This window comes from Camelus dromedarius, chromosome 10 (assembly GCF_036321535.1).
Source record: "Camelus dromedarius isolate mCamDro1 chromosome 10, mCamDro1.pat, whole genome shotgun sequence".
NCBI lineage: Eukaryota > Metazoa > Chordata > Mammalia > Artiodactyla > Camelidae > Camelus > Camelus dromedarius.
The window spans coordinates 22,172,969-22,196,964 of NC_087445.1; the positions used below are offsets into that span (position 1 = coordinate 22,172,969).

General features: G+C 39.0%; 1 protein-coding gene across 5 annotated transcripts in view; it reads left to right on the forward strand.

Moving 5' to 3' along the window:
- The window catches only part of BNC2 (basonuclin zinc finger protein 2), a 478,550-nt gene that overhangs the window by 103,650 nt on the left and 350,904 nt on the right, over positions 1 to 23,996 (forward strand). Inside the window, exon 2 of one of the 5 annotated variants that reach the window (XM_064490191.1) lies at positions 16,222 to 16,303. The exons of the other annotated variants lie outside the window; for them this stretch is intronic. The gene's annotated coding sequence lies outside the window, so the exon portion shown is untranslated. The remainder of the gene's footprint in view (positions 1 to 16,221; positions 16,304 to 23,996) is intronic. 5 annotated transcript variants of the gene reach the window in all.

Sequence of the window (23,996 nt, forward strand, 5' to 3'; positions counted from 1 at the left end):
TATTAATGTAAGTGGCTTGCTGTTACTCGAAATGCTGTGGATGCCCAAGGGCCTTTTCTGATTGCTCTGTAAGCAAGGAGGTATAATTTGCATGCGTGTATTGAGGTTGACTCTTCTACCGAAACCTGAAGAAAATCATCATTTTTACTTTATGGGATTTGTTAGTCCTAGTCTTTGTAGCTTTGTAGCATTTTCACTTTAAAAGTTGATTAGCAAAGTGCCGTTTTTTTGTTTGTTTGTTTTTGAGAGAACAGTGTTTATTTGATGGAGGGTCTTGAGGTATTTAGGTGAGAAGGTACTTAGGTGAGTAGTTAGGTACTTAGGTGAGTATTTTTTCTTTTTTAATTGAACAAAGTATCTTTTTTGTTCCTGATGGTGAAGGTTCATTAGGGAACTTGGAGAAATTAGTGTTGATTGAGTAGAGTTGAATTTAGCAAAAAAAAAAAAAAAAGAGAGAGACATTAAATTACATTCTTGAATTGGTTTTCTAAGACCCCTCCCCCCCAGGAAGGATGTAGCAAAAGTTTTAAAAATCAAGTAAAACTAGAGATTACATCACATTTATGGCTACATTGTTGCTTGGGACACTTACACCTGCATATATGCTTTTATGTTTTTAAACAGACTATGGCACTGATAGTCCACCTTGTATATGGATTCTTTTGACTCCATAACTAGTAATCATTGACTGTAACTTAAAAAAAAAAAAAAAGACCTCTATTCCTTTGTCCAAATCAGAACAAATTGTTTTTGAAAGCAGGGCCATGAGGATACCTTGAATGACCATAGACTCAGCCCACAAAGGAAGGGAAATTATGGAAAGAAGGGAGCCATGCCTTTGGTCCCCCCAAATCCTAGTCTGGGAACCATTAGCAGGACCATCTTGCTGTGCAGCATATTCATAGCGTGAAAGGCAATTTCTAAAACTGCTAAAACCAATCCCTGTAGGGTTTTAGAGATTAAACTCACCACCCTGTGTTGTAACCAGATGAAAATAATTATGTACTCCAGCCTGCTGCTGAGTGGGGTGAAGTGGATTTCTAGTGCCAGGATTCTTAACTAGGTGAGATGGGTGCTGTGTTTTCCTAAAGGCTCCCTGCGGTTGAAAGCTTTATCCTATTAGAGCATGTCTCAAAACTGGTCAAACTGGGAGAAAACGGTATAACTTTAGACACCAGTTCTTTTAAAACCTTTTGTAACTTAAGACTGCTTCTGGCAAGAGACATAAATCTTGTATTTAAAATACAGTATCAGAACTATGCCTTGTGCATACTAGTTTTTCACTAAATAGATGTTAAGTGAAAAAGTTTTATAAGTATGAACGCAGTACCGGCTCATATTCTGCCTCTATAAAATGAATATAATAATGGTATCTATCTCATGGGGTTGTGGTGGTGAGGATTAAATGAATTACTATATGAAAAGTGATTACAAACGTGCTTGGCACAAACAATTTTGATTGAAAAATCAGTCAGTTGATTGAAATATTAAACAATTTTGATTGCCCATAGAAAAAATAGACAGTGTTTGCTATTATTGTTATATGAAGCCTCTGTTGCTAACATCTCACAAATGGAGAAATTATTTTTCTACTTGTGTAAAGGCCAATACTAATCTTTGCACATTCTCTGAAGAAGTTCTCGGTTCTCTTTTTGAACAATGGCATGAAATTTGTGATTCTAGAGAATGAAACCATTATCACTAAATGAGACTTATGGACTTATGTCCTCATGGGTATACAAGACTGACTTTGTCCCAGTGAACACTGACTTCTGTGCAGGAATATTAACTAGCTGTACACAGCTGAGAATGCCAAAGGAACATTACCCAGTGTAGAATTACTGACTTCCTTAAAATTAATCAAAACAAACAAATGAAAGGGAATTCATCATATTACACTGTCTTTTGTGAATTCATTTATATAAAAATTCTTTGTTGGGTGTATAGTATATATAGCACAGACACTGTATGAGTCTCTAAGGATACAGAGATGGGGGGCAAAAAGAGTAACAATCCCTAACTTTTATGGAGTTTACATGTGGAAGACACTAATATTATTTAGATAATCAGGCAGAATTGTAAGTGGTAAATGTGCATGTTAGGAATTCAAACGTTGGCTTCCAGATAAATGTCTTCTGAATCCTTTAAGGAAGGTAACATTGTTTTCCTTTTCCTAAAAGAGAAAATGGGCCCAGAGAATATACTGGACTTACCTAAGATCAGGCAGCCGGTAAGGAGTAGTCTGACTTCAGTCTGATTCTAAGCCTTGTGTAGTTTTTCTTCATCTGCGGCTGCCACTTATTACAACAAATGTGAGGAAAGAAAGGAATAAAGTGGCCACAGTTTATAAAAGTATTGCTCTATTTTTGGAGTATTTGAAATCCATGAATATTTTTCTAACAATCATACTTGGGGATCTCCCAATTTATAACATTGACTCCTTTATTAGTATAGTTTAACTCTAGAGTAGAAGTTCAGTACTATAAATACTAGAATTATTTTGCTATTGGGGACTTTTGAAACTGTCCCGTGATGTTCAAACTTTTTCTGAGCCTTGGAACCCCTCACCTTTTCCAAGTGGAGTATTACTCAAAACCTCCAAAGAGAAAGTGTGGGCCATCAAACGTAGTGTGGGGTTCAGGGAAGATTCCGCTGGAGGGCTGTTTGAGCAGAGATTTGAAGGATGAAGAGAAATTGAATTGCTTGGGGGGTAAGATAAAGGATGCTGAGTGTTGCAAAAGGACCAATGCCTGAGGTCAGAGGGAGCCTAGGGCACTGAAAGTGTGGCTGGAGTCGATGACAGTTGCTGGTGTGGAGAGACTAGAACATAGTAAGGCTGATGAGCCAATGCCGGACCATGGAGGGAGCTTGTGGACCACGCTGGGGACCGTAGTCCTTATTTTAGGTGAAATGGGAAGCTGTCGAAGGTTTTACGCAGGATTGGAGCTCAGACATTTTTTTGAAGGGCTTGCTCAGTCCATTTGAGGTGATGCTCTCTCTGGAGCCAGGGACACTGTCCCATGTGCAGTAGTAATGATTCCTCCTGGCATGCAGCCAAGGGACGAACAATTCCCAGCATGTCAGGGTCCCGTGATGGGCCTGCAAGGATAATACTGAAAAACAGCAGAGGAAAAAAATTGCTCTTTGTCCTCAGTGAACTATGGATAAAGGAACCGTAAAGGAATATAGTCAACCATTACTACTCTAGGGCTAATGACCCCAAAGCTCTTGGCTTCTCAGTCCAGGTTTTTTTCTTTTCTGTTGGCATTTCGTTGCTTGCTTGGGAGCACCTGCTCCAGGAAATGGAAGAAGATGGACTTCACACTGAAAGTGGATAATATTTTCCTTATTTTTCTTTAACACTCCTGGTAAAAAGCTTGTAGAAACAGAAGGTTGAAATTGTCCAGAAGAATGTTTTTTTCCCTTTCTTTGTTAATGTTGTCTCTCTTTAGGCAGAGCTTCTGCAAAGACTTCATCATCCGGGGAATTCAAATCTGTTGTCATTTGGGAGTAGGGAGTGAGGTTGGTTTTGGCAGGAAGAGGATGGATTTGTGGGAGGGTGTCACTGCCGTGAAGGTTTTGTTCTAAATCTTCTCCAGATAAATGGCGGTGACATGGGGCGAATCACTGAACTTTCATAAGATGGATTCCTTGTCTGTGATAAGAAGGAAGGTGGATTCCAGGACTTTCCTCAAGTTTTGTTCAACTCTTCCCACTTGTATTCTTCTTCCTCCCCTTAAATGCTATATGAAAACTATTTTTATTTTTAAATTAATGTGCTTTGTTAGGTTTTGTCTTGATGGTTTCAGACACCTTGAAAGAATATTTTGTTTGTTGTAAAACTGTGGCTGGGATTCATTGACTTATTTGTTTTATAGTCAGTGCAGGAGAAGAGTGGATGGTTTTAGAAATTCATCCCAAATTGATCACATTATAGTAAGCGGCTCAAATGTTATAGCTGTTTGTTCTTGATTAGGGAACCTTTCAGCCACCACACTTGGTTAGAGCATATTGTGTTCCTTGTGCTTTGCTGCTCAGATTGCCTGCTTTTCTCTGGAATCCTGTGCTGCTTCATGGCTTCTTTTCCCTTGATAGCATGACACGTGACTGCTGATGTCAAAGAACCTCTGGATTTTCTTCTTTTCTTCTGTTGGCATTTACATACATGTGACAGCATCACATTTTTCCTTGGAAGAGTTCCTTGTTTTAAGAACTCAGTAAGAAGTTCCCGTTCACATTCTTTAAAATGGTTTTCTCCAGAATTCATGTTTGTTTTTTCAACAGAAATCAGAAAATCATTGCTCTTAGTCTAGATTTTGGTTTCATTCATGCCTGTAACTTTCTCCTGTTTCTGCTTGAGAAGCGGTGCCATGTGGGCAGGTATAGCTCAGTGGTAGGCTATGTGCATGCTTAGTTAGCATGCATAAGGTCCTGGGTTCAATTTCCAGGACCTCTGTTAAAAAAAAAACACAAAAAACCCAAAACAAAAAACTCCTGCAGCCAGAAAACTGCCTTGCATTGTTTTACTTCTCAGCCAGCTGGAATTCTAATAGATTGGCTTGCTGGTTGCCCTCTTAGTTTTTTTTGTTTTTCTTTTCTCTTTGGCTTCTCTGGCCTTAGTTATGTGCTGGTCTGTAACACTATACAGAATGGTAAAAGAATTGTTGGTAAATTCTCCAAAGTTTCCTAGATCTTGCTAGCTCTGCTTATCTCATAGTCTGTGCATGTTATAAGCATCACCATTATTTGCTCAGTGGAGTGAAATAGAAAAGCTTTAGAGTCTACATGGAGCTTCTGCTACTTGTGTGGCATTGTCTAAGAGAAGCTGGTGGTTTGAGAAACAGTAACCCATGAGCACCTGATTGGATTTTGAGCACGCAGTGAATAAGGAGACTATACGTGTGAAGTTTGATTTCAGCCATAGGCTTAATTGTGTGGAGTTCAGCCACCAGTTCTGTTCATATGGGTATCATATAACTTTTGGAACTTGAATACTTCCTATGTTAACTCCTAGTTTCATCCCATTCCAAACTTCGGATAGAACCAAAAAAAAAAAAAAAAAAAAATTCTTACTGAAAAACTATCACTCTGAATTTGAGGAAAGATCCAGTGCTTTACTTGTCCTTTTTCTTTTAAGAGTTAACTAGAAGTTAGGTATAAGAACTTTTAGATGAATAAGAAACATCACGTAGATAAATAAGAAATACATTCCAGTTCTTTGAGTATACATGAAATTTTTGCTTATTGGTTGAATAGTAAGGTTCAGGAAAATGAAAATGGTCATTGAAACTCATCCATCTTTTGGACATTTGGCACCTCATTGTACAAATGTGCACATTTATGACTTTGGCTCATAAAAGCTTTGAAATATTTGGCTTTTTATTTGGAAATCTGTCACCTCTTTTTGAAGTCTTTTAATTGGGGGGGCTAGATGAGACTGGAATAATAATAAAGTATGCTTTGCAAATAATTGCAAATACCCACATCATTTCTTTTTTATAGATTGCCAACAAATTTTATAAATTGCACCTTGGCAATGATTATTTTAGGTTGTCTAACTTGTCAAGAAGTACAGTTTCTGTTACAAGGAAATAACGACATTTTCGCTTAGAGGAGTATGAAACATTTTCCACAGCCGTGAATCTGTTACTGGCTTCATTCAGCCAGCTGCCAGTGGAATCCAATTTCTAGAAGGCAGAAGCGGTGCCATTCACTCTAGCTGTCCTTTCACCTATTTCTTCAAATTTTGAGTCCTTCAGGCTCCAAGCATCCTTCAGGTCTTCCTTTGCCAGGTTAAATGTGTGAACTACAGGAATTGAGTTGAAGATTTGTTCCATTGCCTGTTCTCAAATAATAGTTTCCCATAGTTTCCCTTTTCCCTTTGGTGATCTGCTTTCAGAATCTAAGTCACTAAATGAGTTTTATCAAAGGAGGAGAATGTACTCAGATACTTATAAATTGACAGGGGATTCATAAGTTGGCAATCACCTTGAATGGAAGAAGCACCAGGTGAATGCTTCTGTCCCTCAGCCTATGTGATATAATTTATTGATCTTAATGAATGATAAGCATAAGCAATTTTATATCTTAAAGGTATATTTTATAGAAATAAATTCCCTCCAGTAGTACAGTTGTGTTTTTTGTTTAGATCGTGTTGGAAAACTACTAGAAATTTCATTGAAATATGACCGTGTGGAGTTTCTGAGAGAAAAATCTGGAATATGTTGCTTTGAAAAGCTTTTGACATTGATTCTAAATTTTTGCACAAACCTTTGTAGCTTTTTCACAGATGTAAGCATTTATGGGAAGACAGAGTGAATTTTTTTTATGTATTCTCTAAAACTTAAGTTCACAGTACAAACTATTGGAGTAGGAATAGGCATTAAAATGTGGTAGATTCACCCACAAGTAGGTGGTTTGTGTTCTATAGTAGATAAGGCATTTCCTATTTTCTTTAGGGAAGGCATTTTTGTTCCCCTGGGGAAATAAACTTCCCATTTATTTTTCTTAAGTGTTTTTAAACTTGGTTACTTATATTTTTAAGTAATCTCTGCCACTGTTGATTTGTAGATCCCAAGGAGCATTTTTAGTTAATCTTATACATTAAAAACTAGTTTGATTCAGCAGATCCTCAACAAGTTCCTAGTCTGCGCTCCATGTTTGTAGACTACTGTTTTGTTTGTGAACATAAGCAATGGGCAGAGGTCTAAATCCTTCCTTTACAACCACCCCTGAGGATAGGACCTAAGGTGAAAATGTGTTTTGGCCTATGTCATGTTTTTTTCTTGTGCTTTCTATGTGTTTGGGAAAATATTAAAAAAATTGTGTGGGGGGGTATGGTTTAGGGAACCAGACCACTTGTCCAGCCTGTGAAAGTCTGTAGAACAACTCCAGCATCAAAAAAAGACAATATTTTCAGATCAGGAATGTAATCACTCAGTCACCTAATAAAAAGAGGGCTTCAAGAGTGCGCGTATCAAGGGCAAAGAGGCAAAACCATTCACTGGGCAGAGGGGGGCAGGGCAAGGGGCCTGGAGACAGCCCTCCCCAGAAGACAGAAGGCTTTAAAAACACGTTGCCATTAATTTTTAAGGCAGAAAGCATCTTGAACCCGCTCCGCTCTTTTTCCCCCTTCCTCCCAGCGTTCCTGTTTGAGTTTGCTCCCAAATGCTCACAAGTCCGTGCCAGACGGAAATTCGCAGAGGCCGTTGCCGTCCCGCAGAGGCCACTCTGGGGAGGGACTCGGCGGAACAGTTGTGCTCAGTGCTCGCGGCCGCCCCGGGTCCCGCGGTGCCCCGGGCAGCCCGGATCCCGGATCCCCACTCCCCCTGCCCCCAACCCGGCGCACATGTGCCGCCCCTCCCCCTCCCCCAGCCTCTGGAGTCGCTTCGAGGCCATCTAGTCATACGCTGTCCATCAGATGTGTTTACTTTTTTCCTGACAGCAGACACATCTGGAGCACATATTCAGGTTATTCCAGTGCCACTAGACACATTCCACAAGATCATTTCAGCGGTTGTTATGGCGATCTTCCTCCCTCCAGTGATTTTCAAGTTGCATGACAGAAATAGCTGGAGCTAACCAGGGGGACAAAAGTCAACGGGATCAGGAAGGGCTTCTTTCACAGAATGAACTAATTAGTGACCCTGCTTTCTTCACAGGGCAATGAGCATATGGTTTAATAAAGTGAGTCTATGACACTTTTTTTTCCCTACCCCCTCCGTAGGCAACGCTGTCACTGGCTGAAAACTTTCCTGTTTTCACTGGTGGGACCGTAGTCTGCTGTCTTTTAACAAAGTTTACTTCACAAGTAGAAAATGTTTGCTCCTGAGAGTTAAACTTCAGAACTTTTTCTTGGCTTCATGCTACCTAACTCTAGTGGGTTCTTCGACTTAAAGAGACAGTGTTTGTTTTATATGCCTTCCATGGGAAGGATTTTTGCTTACTCAAGACTAAGCATTTTCAGTTAGGTTTCTATATTATGAATTGGTCACTGGAAGTTCAGATGAATATAATTTTTTTGGATTTTCCTATCAGATAGTATCAGTTACTTCTCACTGGATTAATTAGCAATTTATTTGTACGTGTAACTTCTCTGGGCACAATTATTGAATATTTTAGTATTAAAAGCTTTGATTAGAGAAACTCCATTTTGATCACATTTAGTTAATAGGCAGAGATCCACTTATTACTCAGTTTTTTCAGAGGCTTAATTTTCTACATTTTCTATAGGTTTTTGGACAGCTTTATAGCATGAACATGTCATTGTGGACATGGAACTTTAGACCTGAGATCATTTTGCATTATGAAGTGGATATACTCATTGCAGTTTATAGTAGACCTGTAAGGTAATACTGCAGAGCACAGCCACCTGTGATTACTATATGAAGAATACAACAGTCTTTAATATTTTCTGGATGGATGGACATATAACGTGGATTCAGACTAAATGTCCATTGCCATTAACCATAATTCTGAAATTCATGAATCACAGGGGCTTATTTTCTTTCCTTCTTTTGGTTTGGTTTTTCTGTACTCTAGCCTTAAAAAGTGTGTAGCCACCTATTTGTATTTCACACTTTTCCTCACACAAACCGCCAAGTCCTTTTTTATGTGTGTGTACACGTAGTAATCTTTCAACCTCCTTTTCTTTTTCCCCGCCACAAGACTCAAGCATTTCCCTTACTTGCACACACCCCATGTTTTAGTCCCAAGGCATTACAGTCACCATGAACAACAGAGTTTGTATTTTTCCCTTTTGGTTGAATTACTCATATGTTGACTGAGGTCTCTGGGCTCTGGGAATGTGACAATGGGTGACAAGTAGGAAAATCAGAGCTGGACTTTTTCAAGCACATTGTCCTAATTCTTTCCCCATTGGTATAATGTCCCCAGTCCCCATTCCCCCCTTCCACCCTGAGTCAAATTCCTTTTCCATGGGTCCTGCTGAGGCTGATCACCAGGCTTCTTTGGAGTACCTGCTTTCAGCAATGCCAGGAGGACACTGAGAGGTCGCATAATCAGATGTGAATTTAATTCAGGGAGACCTGCTTGTCACTTCTCCTTGTGTTCTTGCTGGTTACACATTATTAACTGTGGTGCCTTTCAGGGCCTCAATTAACTTGTGTGAGTATGTATCACGCAGGGACTAAGCTCAAGTTAGAATGCTGAGGGTGGTTATAAAATTATGCTTCTCTCTACAGATGTAACTTTGCAGTAATTAAACCTAATGCAATATAAGCATTGTAGTCAGTGTTGTGGTAGCCATTGCCAAGTCTAATTCGTAATATCACTTAAAACATAACACTTATTGCTAGTTATCTGGGAACGAGTAAAAACCTGAAAAAGTCACATGTATTAACCCTTGGTTTTTCTGCATCAGGTAAAGTGGATGGCTTACCCCTTATCAAAATCTGTTATCTGTGTTGTATACAATACATTTGAGACTGTGGTTTTCCTAATTTAGGCATCTATCCATCCATTGATCCTTCCATCTGTCTTTAGGCTGTGGGTTCCATAATTTCTTACTTTGATTTTGGAGATGTCATCCAGCACAAACCTGTTAACTGTTTGGGTGACTTGATTTCCCTTTCTCAGTGGATCATCAAAATCTTTGGTGAAAACATACTTCCCCATCATGAAAGACTACTTGCTTACTTATATTTCTGTTGAGTTTCTTCCAAAAGAAATAAGTGAATGAGTCCAAACAAAATATATCACAAAAGATCCTCCAGCTTCAAGTTGCTTTTTGCATTATTTTCTTATGCCCAGGAATATGGCAACTAGCTAATTCTGTCAAGCCGCTGAGGTGCCTGAACAGTTTGCCTGCGTGTGATGGCTAAATAAATAGTGAGCTGAATATGGCAGTGATAATCTCAACTTACAGGGTTTCCTTGGTTGTGAAATGTTTGTGTTAAGGATGACTTTTTTGTTGTTTTTATTACAGCCTGACAGCTGAAGATGCTTTTAAAATCTTTCTAGTCACTTAGAGCAGAACTCTCCGGGCCAGGCTTGGTGGTTCTAAGAGGCAGGTCCGATCAATCACAGAAACAGCGAGTCTCTGGGTTGTGGGGGAAGATCGAGGGGTTGGGGAGTGAGGTGGGGGGTAGGGAGAGCTGCTGCTCTGTCCAGTTTACATTTGTCACCAGTGACTAGCTTTTAAAAAATGTATTAGCTGTGCATGGTGGTAAGTAAGATCCAGCTGCAGGGGATTACGGCTTTGAGTGGGTCGGGGAGCTTGGAATGCATTCAGTTCCATCAGGGATTTGTGTCCCTCGTCATCAGCCTTAACATTGCTAAAGCAGTAAAGATTAAGAACAGGCCAGTGTCACCTGCCCTGAACTTTGAAAAACCTTGGAGTCATTAAACAAAGGGGGCAGGAGGCAGCAGTTTAGAAAGTGTCCCTTCTCTCTGTCCCCAAGTGTTTTTCCAGTGACACATGAAATAGATGGAAACACATAAGCTCAGGTGGAAGGCCATCAATGATGGCATGATTCCTACAATTTGCCGGACACGTCCTCATCATAATTGAGGGTGAAAAACACCTTCCACAGGTAACTTTCTGTTAATAAACATTTGTGTGTGTGTGTGTGTGTGTGTGTGTGTGTGTGTGTGTTGGGGGTTTCCAAATCAAGATAAAGAGTTAATAGTTAGAAGGGAGTGTGTCTGAGAGATTGAGTCTCAGGGCATCAGAGAAAGTTTTTTTTTTTTTGCTCTGTGTGGTTTTAGTGACCCTCCCCCTCTCCCCCAGTAAGAAAGTTAAGAGAACTCCACAAAGGTTTACTTTTTTCAGGGATTTTGAAATTCAGCATACATGCCAGCAAGCAGTTTAGAGGCAGGAAGTCTTTTCTAGTAGTGCAGTCATGAACTGGTAAACTAGAAGCATCTGTAAAAATTTAGAGGGAATATCAGCTTTCTCAAAGCTCCAGCCCAGTGTAATGAGGTGCAAATGATAGCGCGGCAGAACCCTTCCCCACCCCGACTGTGGGATGAGACACTGAGTCAAAAATAAGGAGGAAGACAAGGATTTCAGAACTTGTCTTCACTGAAATAAATGGCATTTTTCTGATGGAATGGCTTTCTGATGACTAAGGGCAGCCTCAACATTTAGGGTTGATGAGTAGTAAACAAATGATTTTCTGCTCAGCATCTCTAGATGCTATTTCTGAAAAGTGGTGGCTTTGGGGTATGGGTGCATGAAATGACATACCTACTCATTTGTCAGAGTAAGTTAACAAGGGTTTTAGTTTAAGGTCAACTTCAGCTGATTTGTATCTTTGGCAGGCACCTCTCTCTTTACAGAAAGGAAAAAAAAAAAGGGTAAGAGAAAAAGATGTGATTTGTTTGAAGGAACACATCTGGGGTGTGGTCTGCTATATCTTAACACCAGACGGAAGGTTTAGGCTGACAACCAAACCCACTTTTGCCCGGCCACACGGTATCTCAGTGTGTTGTTTTTATCCCGTCTGTGCGCAAGAAGTAGGACAATTATTTGCGCTCAGGGCTAGCAGCCCTTTTTGTATCTGTGCCTTTGGGCTGTTTCGCTGCCTCTCTGCTGTTTATAGACAAGGCTAGCCTCCCTTGGCAACCCCTGAAACAAGTTCCCTCAGTGGCTCATACCTTTCCAAGGTATGTCTTGTCGAGGCAGAGGTGTGGTGCCTTAAGGTGACTGGTGCTTGTCATGACAGGCATGGCATTAGCTGGGCTGAGCAGTGACTAGAAGTGACAGCGTTGGTTTGCAGTGCCTGAGGGCCTCTCAGTCAATGCTCCTGCTGGAGCATTGGGACTTGGCAGACACCTCTGAGCACCTTAGCTTATCATGGAGGTAACAGTCGAGGAGAACGGGCCCAGGAGGTGATGGAGGACCCTTCCTTTATCTTCTTGTAGTATTTGTTACTTGAAAGAGTGTCACACACATGGCCAAAAGAAAGACACTAGCAAGCTATATCCAGAGCTACCGAAGGGGTCTTTGAATTTCCATCAGTTTTGAGTCTTAAATTTCTGCCATTAAGATTGTAGTTTCTTTTGGCACTGTCATGTCATAAAATGATTGTTTTTTAAGTTTAAAAAAACCCCCAAACCTCTCAATTACACATGTCATGGAAAGGGGGACAATAAATGCTGTCCCTCAATACAGTACCTCCACAAAGATAGCAGTTAGAGCCTGTCTGTGTTACTGATTCCCAAAGAATGTTGTCAGAAGTTTCTTACCGCTCTGAACTATTAGGTACCTTTGTAGATTTTCCAGGAATTATTCTTAAGATGCTCACGAACAGTTAATGGACATGTGTAATCTATGCAGAGAGCTACAAAATGCATTCATTTAATCCATTCTACAATCTGAGATTAATTAGAATTATCTGTAGGCATTTTATAAGGTCACAATTCTAATATAATTTGCTAGAAACTGTTGGGGGTTTGAATGAAATTTCTGAAGTACCTCCATAGAGAGAGAATAAAGGCCTTTAGAGAAGTCAGTGAATGTTCTTTTTGGGCAGAATTTGAAGTTACTGCCTAAGCTTTCTCTCCTTCACAGTTCATCTTCCCTGTTAGTCAAAGATCACTCAGGTGACTGTTCAAAAACCAAACAGTTTCTGTGCATTGAATGGTATTGTACTTACTGAAATCAAGGCAGTCAAAATTGTTCCTGTGTGGACTTTAAATTTGTTTCCCTTGAGATAAAAATTCCACTTAATGCTTTTATGCCATCATAGAACTATTTGATATACAGTGTATTTTGACATAACAGCCTTTTCTACTGCTATTTTAGGAAAATAATTTGTTGGTTAGGGAAGTCACCGATCAGAATTCAGTAAGTACTAAGTAAGTGTTTGCTTTTTAGTAAATTCTTTAATATGGTACTTTATACATAAAACACCAAAATAAAAATAGCTGGTTCTCCTTCAGGAAACTTATCTCAGTTTCCTAGTATGGAGAAGATCCAGTTGACAATGTGGAGGAGAGGATTTTAATCACTGGGTGGAGGAGGACTTCCATCCACAAGGCGAAATCACTTAAGACTTCTTGAAACTTCTTGACCAGTTAAGTCTTTGGAAAAGGAGCATGTCCTAATTAATATTAAGTTAAATTCATAGCTCTTTTTGTATTCAGGGCTTCTGTAATTTTCCTTGGCTTAAAATGGATATATTTGAATTTGCTGATAGTTTTGATGTTAGAATGTTCGATTAGCTTTTCCATGTTCTGCAAAATGGAATATATTAATTTCTGAGTCAGTTTCAGCTAGAATGTTTCCAGTTAACCTGACATCATGCTAGTCCTTTTTTACCTACCTGTCATACATAGTAGTTTTTCAAAAAATTTTTTTGATATGAATTTGCTTTATCTCCTCTGACACGTTTGAGTCAAGGACAACAGCTTTGGTGTTTTTAAAATGTTCCTTGATTCGAGAAATCAGCCTTCAGATAAGCTTCGGGCGGTTTCCCAGCAAGGTCTTAATGGAGTGCCATCCCTCGCCATATCTCTCTTTAAAATCTCTCCCTGAAAGCTATGCAGTAGCAAACTACCTAGTTCTCCATATATTGCTATACTAGCCCCACTTTAAATACCACTGGGAACTAAAAAGCATAGCTTTTGCATTTAGACTCACTTGGTTTTGGGTCACTGGTCCATGACCATGGGCAAGTTACTTAACTTTTGTATCTTATTTTCTTCTTTTCAAAAATGATATTTAGACCTATTTTGTTTTTTTGAGGATAAAATAAGATCATATTAGAATATAAAACCAAGTCTGGAGCCTGACATGTACTAGGGGCAGGCACAGTACTTGATAATTACTAGTATTATCATTTAGAGAGGAAGTTGGCGTGAACTTTAAATGGGACTATGAATATTTTTGGAATGGTTAGATGCTGAGTATGTTGCTTTGTAAAAGTTGCATTTGCATATTATATTCATAATACCTCATTATGTTTGTGTCTCAGAAATGTAACTTCCCTGTGTGTTTTCCTTTGTTTATTTTAGTCACTACTGAGAACTGGAAAGACATTCGGAGGAAAATACAATGATTTAAGTTGAAAATACATGTCTGAGAACTTAACTACATTTTAATACTCTTCTGTTTTCTTTTTTAAGTTTATTTGAGTAAAAAAAACCTAACACTTTCACTTCACCACCACTGCATCTGTATGTTTACACATACCCAAGGAATCTCTCAGTGTAGTCTAAATATCTCAGAACTGCTTTTTTGAAGTAAAAGATTCATAAATCAAAGTTGGGAAATCTTACTGTTTTTAGGCCTGTTACAGTAAATACTCTTATTTGGGGAGAGTTGTATTTGATGCTTATTTGGTCAAACACCCACCTCATTTATCAGTATGCAGTTGTTAACTTTGGGAAAGTTGTGGAATTTTGCTTTAAGTGTAGGGCATGTATGTTTATGCATATTTTTAATACATTCTTCTACTTATATCCTTCCTTGGAAGGATGTAAATGACTCATGAATAAAGGAGTAATATAGTTTATAACTTTAGTGATGTATATTAATTTTCATTTATGAGACCATACGGAAACACTCTAGGTGACTTTGGTTGTTGAATTTCTTTTGTGTATCTCTAGAGTTTCTTCAAAGCATGCTTTATTTAATGTAGTGGTAACACTTTACATTTTGTATTGTCTTTACATTAATTTAAATTATAATTCCCATTTTTGAGACAATGGAAGTAGAGATGAAGTTAAAACTGGCCTCAGCTTGTTTATTCTGTAACTTTGTTGCAGAGCTGGCAGTGAATACCTTGCCTGGGATTTGGAGGTTCTTCTTAGTCATAATGCTGTTTCCTGAACTCCTTGCATCTACTACTGTTTTAGCCCAATCCACTATAAGCCCTTGATGTTTATCTGCTCTGCTGCTCTTGTGGAGGTAGCTAAAAGATACTGCCAGGGCATGCTTTATATTCATACACAAGCCACAGAAAAGAGAAGTCATTATCATTTAAGAAGCCCATAGCTTTTGGATTATTACCTTACATTGGAAATTTTTTAAAAAACTGTTTTCTCTCTGCTGGATTAAAGGTAAGTATTATTAAGTTATTAAGGCAAACAAATATCTGTAGCCACTGCTCCCTGCCCCCTGCCAACAGGATCTAGAATATAAAGGTAAACTTGAAATTTCTGAGGCCTGAAGACCCTCTTGCTGTTTTTGACTCAGAGTATCAGCACATTTTCTACTGAAACCCTTTTCACTGCTCATGGCTCTAGTGCACCCACTGCGGTTTGGTTTTTGGGTTCATCAGCTGAGTACTACCTCACTGCAGTTTTCATCCCTTTATATACTTGGGGCCATTTTAGTTATGTGAGTAGCTGTTTTGTCCACTTTAAAAAATACCTGTTGTAGGTATAGTCTGTATTTATGAAAAATAGTTCTCATCTAGGTCCACGTGATTATAGTGACCTCCCTGAGCCTAGTATGCAGGCAGTCATCAGTGTGGAGCAAAATAACATGCTCTGAAAATTGTTTCCCGCCTGGGAAGTGCCATTTTTTTTTGGTGGCTTTTAATGAGGGTAGAGGCTTAGTTAGAAAGCAGGGGCGTGGAGCCAAGTAAACCTATCATTTGAATTTTGGGTCTTTGACTTCCTAGAAATGTGACTTCTCTGGACTTTATTATTGCCATTTTAAGGATGGAGATATATATATCTCAAAGAGTTGTAGAAATAAAATGAGGTGATATTTGCCGAGTGCCCGATACGGATACCCACTGGTTTGCAACATATGGGTAGCCTTAATACCATGTATGTAATCCTTGAGTTTCGGTGGATATTGGCTTGGACTGCATCCTCTCGTCAGTGATTCCGTTTGTACTCGCTGACACTTTTGGACTCTTTTCTAGTAGGCAGGGCATCATTTCTGCTGCTGTGGCAGAGTTTATTAAAAACTGGGACACATATTTCTAACTAGTATTTTTTTTTTAAAGAGAAATGAATGCACTATATGTCATACTATTATATTGACTGTGAAATCTAACAAATGTCATCTCTGCTTAATTATTTGCTTTTTTCCCTTGAGGATTTATTGTACCGGTAGCTTATAAAATTTAAAAAACACAGGGACAGAGGGTTGAGTTAATGTCACTTCTTAATCCTTGACACCTTTTTCTCATTGATCCTTGTGACGACCCTCTTTTTGTTCATTTGTTTTTGTTAAAATATTTGAATTTGGTTTTTTGTTGGGGACAAGTGATTAAGGTGCTTTCTTTTTCTGTTGCCAAGGCTCTGAGGTCAAGTGAAGCCAGAGTATATCGTCATGATAGGATGTTAGAAGTGGAAGTCGTCTGCGGTATCCTCTAGCCAGGTACTTCTTAACCTTTTTTAAAAAATGTCTCATCCTTTTTAATGAGTTAAAACATTGGAAACTCCCCTCCCTTAAAAATCGCAGATCTAGTCAGAACATCTCTGCTGATTGAGAAAACTTGAGTCCCAGGGTGTAGTGTCACCGTAGTAACATCACCATAATGATGGCCATCGCATTTTAATCATTTGTTAGAAATCATGATCTCCAGTGGTACCCAAGCTCACACAGCTCCTTGTGGGTTCTTTCAGTGCTGTCTTCCGCTTCCACTTTGGCTCTCTCTTGCCCTCCTTCTTTTCTGAACTTACATTTTTTTTTTTCGTATTATACTTGTATGCTTACCATTTCTGCTGGTGATTTCACACTGTATTAATTTTGGTCCTTTTTTCAGGACCCAGTCTCCTGCAACTTTGCCTATTTTGGGGTGACATTTAGGTTGACATCAGATGAATAGCACAAGTAATAAATATGAATCATGCTTGCATCAAAACAATGAAGCAGACAAACTGTTGTCATGATCTTAAAAATGAATGTTAATTCAGTACTGGTTTATTTTTTGAGGAATTTATGCTTTTAGTCCCAGACCTTAAAAAATAGAAGTAAATCAAATTCCATCAAGGTCTAAATTAAAGCATATAGATTCCAAATGCCCAGAACAGAGCCTGGCACACAGTGAGTCCTCAATAAGCGTTTGTCGAGCGAATATAAGCCTCCACGGGAACAAAAGCTATAAATCCTAGGTCTCCTCCTGTTGGGGAGGAGAACAGTCAGTTCTCCCTGATTTGTTTAAGGCACCATGAACTGTACTCTGGAGGGGAGGGTAATGAACGAATATTTGTGAACCACTTTCTGTGTGCCAGGTGTTTCCGTCAGCACTGCTGAATTTATTTCCACAGCAGCTCTCTGGGTTTATACCTCTTCACTCTTCTCATTTTTTGGATGAAGAAATGGGAACTCAGAATGTTTAGATGAGTTGCTCGAAGTGTTTGAATTTGAATTAGGATCTTTCTAACTTCAAGGCCTTGTACTTTCCAGACATCTTTAGCTCCACAAGAATGGTTCCTGCCATTACTGTCTTCATCATCATTATCATCATTGTCATCACTGCCTCTAAAGTTTTTGGAAGTTGTCCTCCAGTGGCAGCTGGTTGCTTCCAAAGAGAGTTGAGCACTAATGAGTCAGGTAGCCAGAGTCTCTAGGACCTCTTGTTTCTTGCACACCAGTCTGTTTCGTGTGTCTACAAATGATTACCTGAGTAGAGGCTTCCTTGAGAGCCCTTCCAAGTACCCATGTGAAAAACAGACTTTTTAGTTGGAATCAGCTGCTCTGCCTATGTGGTTTCTATATCTTGGTTGGAAAAGTGGACTGGAATGCAGGAAGATTTCCCTAAATGGAAAGGTAGCTGCTTCCCCACCCTCTCCACTTCCCTTGTCAGTTGCTGGAGAGATTGCCAGTGACACCAGAGCACTTCCAAACTTTGGGGAGTCCTGGATGGTTGGCAGATGAGATCATTTGATTCCAGTGAAACTTCCCAGCTGCTCTGAATTCAGTCTTCCAGAGCACCATACTTTTATTACTAGATTGAACTGTAGGATAAGAAAAGTGCTTTGAGCATCTTTAGACCACACATGTAAGACGACATACTTGAGACTGAGACTTTGGAGTGGGGCCTCTTAAGAACAGAAAGAAGTACGGGCGCATTACCTGTGTGTGTGTCTCTTTGGCCTTGAGATTCATAGTTTTATGTAAGTGCCATTAATTTCTTAATTTTTCTTAGCTTATGCTTACAGTCTTTATCCTTAATTGCATAATACTTATTTTTGACATTTGTTTTACCTGTATTTTTTCCCCTGACTTTTCTACCACCTCTCATTACTGTATTTTGAATACCTTTCTGGGAAACAGTAGAAACATCTGAAGGTGTGTCTAGAACAAAATCAGTTGAATCAAGGGAAGGCTGCCCAAGCTGGCATTTAACGGGGTAGGACTGGCATATGTGTGCATGTTTTCTACTAAAGAGGCTGTGCATACCTGAACCTCTGCACTGAGGTTCATTTTCTTAATCCTGCGGTGGTGGTGTGAAGAATGCCCAGACTTCCCGCACAAATTAGGAAAGGGGGTTAATCAGAATCAACATTGGGTAAAAGGAGGTCTTAACGGAAGTGCCTAAGTATTGTTCAAACACGGGGGATAAATGTGTTCTGCTTTACTTGGCCAGAACAATGTCTCAAGCTGGTGATTAGGCTCTACTCCAGCTTTAACCTCAGGCAGAATTTATGCAGCTCTACTACCGTTTGTCAGGTAATTAAAGGGAAAAAAAGGGAAGTATTTGCTTAAAGTGGAAGTGTTTCTTAATTAAACATGAAAAATAATAAATAAATGCAAAGAGAAGTAGATTGTAGGGAAATCGTCTTTAACTTGTCCTTGAAAACATTAAGAACTTCAAGCAAAAGGCCAATATTTTAGGCATGGCTGTTTGTTAAGCCCTTACAGAGCATTATTCAGCTGTGCTACAAATCTGAAATTCTTCCGTCTTTGAGTTGAAGAACTTGGAGGTATAGAGTTATTCTAAGTTGAAAGATAATGCCCTTTGCTGTTTTCTGCTAGCCACTAATGATTTGCTTGATAGGAAAGGAGTTCTTTAATTTAAAATAAGAGCCATTTATAAGGCCAGTAGATAGTAGTATAAATCATGATGTGGGAAGCACAGATACAGCAGGAAGTTGAGGCTGGGGAAAAAAAGGGAGTGGGAATAAAAAATTCTACTTACTATGATTAACTAGCCTACTGGTTGGATTATGTTATATCCAGAGTTTCTGTTAATGGTTCCACCACTCTGCTCGTCACCAAAGGCTGAAACCCCATCAGCTTTGACCTAACTTTAGATCCCAGACCTTAAGGGTTCTGCAGCCACAAATCCACATCCTTACTTCCCATTTTAAAAGGGACTTGTGACCGTGGCAGTTGCCTGCCTAGGTTTTTTGTAACAGCATCCTTGCCAGCCTTCTATATGTAGGCTCTCCTGTTGCTGTCCACCCTGCCCAGTGTTGCTAGACTGATTTTACCTAAGGGTCAGCTTTAATCATGCTAACTCAGACTCCTCAAACTTTGCACAGAGTTTGAGTTGTTCCCCTGCCGTGGCTGTTGGACAATTTCAATACCACATCTGACAATTGCTTTTCCTACATGTACTCTACATTCCAGCCAGTTTTTAACTATTTTAGCCCTTCCTTTAACACTCTTGTAGAACTACTTTCTTCCACTCTCTTATTTTTGCTCTTGGAGTGTTTATTCTAGACTCCTAATTAAGTCCTTTTTAAATGTTACCTCTTCCATGAAGGCCTTGTCTATTCTCTTAATGGGCTAAGGTTTTTCCCTTTAAATCTCCTTTGCCCCTCTCTTTTAGTTCATTATACCTTGTAGTGTAGTAACCTTTGTAATGGTTTTATATTGTTTTACTAGACTGAATGTTCTTTTAGGGTCACCCTTGCTATCTTCCACTGTGTGTTACTTTGTGAAGTCATGCTGTCCCTACTCTGTGTCTTCTATTAAAGATGCAGCAGTGTATAAAATTGGGATAGTAATACTTACCTTCTAGGGTTGTTCTGAGGAGCACATCAGAGAATTTATTTAGATATGCAGCTCTGTGTCTGTCAAACTCCCTGTAGGCTTTTAATAAATAATATGGTAGTTGTAGCCAGTTGGCTGTAGTTTGACTTTATCCTCTGTTACCTACTGGCATGTGATTTTTGGGGTCTCTGCTCTGTAAGTTCTTCATCTATAAAATGAGAGTAATGGCAGTGTTTACCTTGTAGGATTGTTGTGAGGGTAAAATGAGTCTCTACATTTAAAGCATTTAGAACAGCACCTGGCAGCTCGCAAGCCTGCACCATCCAGTTCAGAAGCCACCAGCCATACGTGGCTCTTGAGCACTTGAACTGTGGCTGGTCCAAGTTGAGATGAACTGTAAGTGTATAACACACACTGGAATTTGGAACCTCGGTGTAAAAAATATAAAGCTAAATATCTCAATTTTTTATATTTATTTCATGTTGAAATGATACTATTTTGAATAATTTGAGTTAAGTAAATTATATTAAAATCTCATCTTTTGCCCTTTTTTTTTTTTAAGGAAAGTGTAGTCAGTTACAATTTGTCAACTTCTGGTGTACAGCAAAGTGTCCCAGTCATGCATATACATATATATCTATTCATTATCATTAAAGACTATTACAAGATACTGAATACAGTTCCCTGTGCTGCCCCCAGTTTTACTGAGGTATAATCAACATATATCAGTGTATAAGTTTAAGGTATACAGCATAATGATTTCACTTACATACATCATGAAATGATTATCACAATAAGATTAGTGAGCAACCATCATCTCATAGAGATACCAAATTACAGAAATAGAAAAAACAATTTTTGGCTTGTGATAAGAACTCTTAGGATTTACTCTCTTAACAACTTTCATATATAACGTATGGAAATGTTAATTATATTTATCAAGCTGTACATTAGATCCCTAGTACTTATTTATCTTGTAATTGGGAGTCTGTACCTTTTGACTACCTTCATCCAAAAAATTAATCTTATCTTCAAAAAGAACTTAATGTGGCTACTAGAAAATTTTGAATTACATGTGTGGCTCACATATGTCTGTTGTACCGCACTGTTGTAACACTGTTTTGTTAGAGTATCTTTATTTTTACTATTATTTTTTCCTGTGGTGATGGCATCCACGTACTCCCCTCCTTTCCCCTTACTTTTTCCCCTTAACTTCTTGAATTCAATGATTCTGGGTAAGGAAAATTAGAAAAGAAAGGTGTTAATGGGTAAAATAAAGCTTATGTCAAATGAGGGAGCAAAGGAGTGAGCAGCTTCTGACCTCAAGTCGAGGAAGACTTGACTAGGCTACTTCAGAGCCATGTGCTCTGAGTTGCTAACTCGATCTTCTTGCTTTCTTGGGAGATACAGAATTCCCTCTGTTGCTACCTTATGGTTTCCCCTTATTACGAGGAGGAAGCTACATTTAGTCATCGTAGGTGGAAACCCATTTATAATAATAAAAAGTAGAAGCCTGTTGAAAAATATAAATTAGAAAAATTAAGGATTTTCTTTTCTTTTGGTTCAGAAAGAATGAGTTTGTTTTCCATTAAGGAAGTGAATTTAAGAGATAACATTTTTAAAAAGAGCACAAAGACTTTAAAAGTATTTTGAAATATTTAGTTATGTTAATTCCAAGTAGCCTTCGGCTTCGATGAATTCTGCTGCTCTGTAATAATGAAACACCATTACTCTGAACTGCTGATAATAGTTGAAAAACCTTCAAACTACTTTAAGTGTGTTACTTCAAATGATTTTATAAAATGCACATCGCTTAATCACTTGGTTTTCACATATCCCATGCTTAGTGTTGTGCTGTCTTTTGGCAGTGAATTTGCTGTTTGCTTTAGCCATCATGGGTTCATAACTGGACTGTCCTTCCAAGGGTAATGTAAGAGTGTGATTTGAGCATTCTCTTTTAGGAAATTGGTCAAGCAATGTGTAAATCTTGCTGGTTATGCATTCAGTAATTTCTTGGGGTCTCACTTCCCCATAATAGTTTTTCATGATAGCTTGTTCTTTGCTCTGAATATTTATACTATGGGATGGGGGTATGGTAATCTAGATAGAGATAATCATTTGAAGCGCTGGTTTCGCTTGAGATCATAAGGTGCAGTGAATAGCATTGTCTGAGTGCCTTAGAACTAACAGGGAATGGAAAGGCACTTGCCAGTCCCCAAGGACAGAAGTGGTTTATTTATCTTGGTAGGTCTTTGAGAGGTTAAAACCGCTATAATGTGGAGGGGCCCCCTAAATGTTCTATGGGTGTGGCAGTTGGCACATTATGTTGAGTTTCCCTGCTTCTGTTTCAAATAAGGATCTTTAAGGTATTTTTCTTGTTTGAACAATGTCTAGGTGATACCTCTTATTTCAAATATCACCATTTGAAGTCACGGTTACCTACTTACCCACAAGGTAAAATGTTACAAGAGAAGGATGCATCCCAAGGTGGTTTAGCTGTCATCTCTGCGTTTGGGTTTGCATGCTGTTTCTGAATATGTAAATCCAAACTTGGACAGGCTAGGGGTTATTATTTATATTAACAAATACTGGTTTATGAAAAGAGTCACAATAAATTTCTTTTAAACCGTAAGCTTCTCTAGGGCCTTTGAATATTTGAGTTGCAAAATATTGATCACAACTTCAAGGAAGATTTTTATTGTGCGAGGCCAGGCATGTTTATACATCTGTGCGGGTAAAGACACATGAGGGGCCTGTGTATAGCTCTGTGTGTGTGTGTGTGTGTGTGTGTATGTACGTACGTACGTACGTGTGTGTACACGTGTGTGCTGACATGCCGGCCCAGCGAGAACCTCAGTGTGTAGTTCCCTGCGTTCTTCACCTTATAGACAAGGCTGAACGTGTCTCTTTGCTCTTGCCTGGTGTTACGTCCACCGTCATCTAACTGCAAATGTCAGGGCAGCACACAAAATCATAAATGAGGAGATGAAACAAGTGGGACCAGAAAACATTGTCCACAGCCCAGTGGTCCGTGTCACCATTCTTCCGCTTCTAGCATATATTGCATAATCAAGAGGAGCGAGACAAGCCAAATCCTTTTAGTACACCCTGTCTGGGGAGGCTGTGCAGTCCCAGAGGTTCGTTTCCTGTTGCCATTGTAACGGTCTTGATTGTGACAAGGAGGTCTTGGAAGTCACCTGAGAATGTCATGAAAACCCCATTCCCATTAGTATTATTTCTGCTGGACACTTTCTGGTTGGGGAATACATTTGATCTATAAAAAAACACAGCCAAGTGAAAGCACCTATGTTCTTTGCATTGAAGTGACGTACAAGAATAGCTCCCTTTATCTAGTTCAGCTTAAGCTCTTGGAATTCAGTGGGATTATTTATTTGTGTTTGTAAGGAGTCATTTTAAAGCAACTATAGAAGCTTTATAGTAACAATTAGCACTTCTTCCCTTTCTTACAATGTCAGACTCAGGTTTTTAAGGATCTGAAAATAATGGCTTTCCTGCTTACTTCCCTGATGGTAATTAGATGTGAAGAAAAGAGCTATAGGAATTTTCCCCATTTTGAAATTGTATTCTTTTCCTTGTAGATAAAAAGAGATACCAGGATATATTAGTAAATGTGTTATTTTGTTAGTATTGTCTTTGTCCTGTTAATTAGCATTATATTAATTAAAAGCCTCTTGCTAAGAGAGTTCTATTTTTGCTGGTTCTGAACTTTTTCAGAAATGATAGTTAAATATGTGTTTTGAATGTTAGTTCCAAGCGGAATATGTTAGTTTTAAAAAATAAATTTTGTTTCAATATGTGCAGCTGTAGTTTACTTTCCAGGCATGAGAAATATCTATTTTATTAAGTCCTGTGAGGAATATGTGTCACATACATTTAAGAAAAATCTATTTAAGATGAAAAATTCCAAAAATGACTTCCCCCTGGTGTGAAGTAAAACAAAAGCCCCAACTGCATCTCTGCCTGTGGTAATGACATTGAGGTGACAAACTGCAGGCAGGTGAGGTTCATGGAGATGATCTCACACCTGCACCACGAGCTTGGGGAACAGCTGGGTCTGGCGCTGGCGTCTGGCCGTGCTTTCTGTTTGATGCAAGACCAGCTCTCA